Source organism: Pygoscelis adeliae, unplaced genomic scaffold, assembly GCF_000699105.1.
Source record: "Pygoscelis adeliae isolate BGI_AS28 unplaced genomic scaffold, ASM69910v1 Scaffold111, whole genome shotgun sequence".
NCBI classification, from domain to species: Eukaryota; Metazoa; Chordata; class Aves; order Sphenisciformes; family Spheniscidae; genus Pygoscelis; species Pygoscelis adeliae.
The window spans coordinates 2129954-2131513 of NW_008824542.1; positions in this window are offsets into that span (position 1 = coordinate 2129954).

Here is a 1560-nt window from a genome sequence, read left to right on the forward strand (position 1 = left end):
ACTTCTTGGTAAAGAAAACATTATAATTGGGAGGGTTCTTCTGATGTTTCAACTGAAATGGGTTTTGGTACAGGGTGGAGGTGAAAGATCTGGGGAGGCGGTAATTAATAGGATACCAAGACTGGCATCAACAGCAAAGTAGAAAGGAAAATGGAAAGATAATACAAATGAAGACAAAAGAAATAGTCCATGGATTTGCCTGTCTAAGATTAATTCTAAGGTTATCATTGGCACTGGGACAAACCTGCCTCTCCTCCTTCCCACAGAGTTTGAATCCAAACCCTTATCCGAACACTGAGAAAAAGCAGAGGCATTTAGATGGGTTTTAGTTGAGTTTACCTCAATAAAGAATGATTTGTCATACTTAATAAATAATTCCTTATTATTAGCTGTGTGATAATTTTAATGTTATTCAAGTAACTTGGGACTTTGTTGTTGTTGTTGGTTTATTTTGGTTGTTTTTCTACTGTGAGTACATTGAGGTCACATCTGATCATTCTTTGGAAGGTTGAAGATGCCTGTGAAACCCAGTTTCTAGAGTAGTCTGCTTTTGTTTGAAATGGGTAATGTATACTTTAGTGTTTAAAATAGAAATGAGTCAAGCAAATCATATGTTTGCTATTTACAGAAACTTTTTTAAAGGTTTGGGTTTTTTTTGTTCTGTCTAAAGTTATATTAGAAAGCATTTCCACACAGCTACTGCAAATCTGAATAAATCTGTAACTTCTCATCTAAATTTATCATGAGTTTTTAACTATTTCATAGAAATGCAGACATATTTTTAACAGTGAAAACTGAGTTATGGCTTGGGATTAAAGTGCTTTAAGAAATTAAATCCTTGGGCACCGAGGAGGGCGCACAGCAAGCTCACTACCCTGGACTTTAGGAGAGCAGACTTTGGCCTCTTCAGGGATCTGCTTGATAGAGTGCCATGGGACAAAGCCCTGGAGGGAAGAGGGGCCCAAGAAAGCTGGTTAATATTCAAGGATCACCTCCTCCAAGCTCAGGAGCAATGCATCCCAGCAAAGAGAAGTCAGGCAAAAACGCCAGGAGGCCTGCCTGGATGAACAAGGAGCTCCTGGACAAACTCAAAGACAAAAAGGAAGCCTACAGAGGGTGGAAGCAAGGACAGGTAGCCTGGGAGGAACACAGAGAGATTGTCCGAGCAGCCAGGGATCAGGTTAGGAAAGCTAAAGCCCTGACAGAATGAAATCTGGCCAGGGACATCAAGGGCAACAAGAAAAGATTCTATAGGTACGTCAGGGATAAAAGGAAGACGAGGGAAAATGTGGGCCCTCTCTGGAACAAAACGGGAGACCTGGTTACCCGGGATATGGAGAAGGCAGAGGTACTCAATAACTTTTTTGCTTTGGTCTTCACTGGCAAGTGCTCGAGCCTCACTGCCCAAGCCACAGAAGGCAAAGGTGGGGACTGGGAGAATGAAGAGCCGCCCACTGTGGGAGAACATCAGGTTCGAGACCATCTAAGGCACCTGAAGGTGCACAGGTCCATGGGACCCAATGAGATCCATCCACGGGTCCTGAAGGAACTGGCAGATGA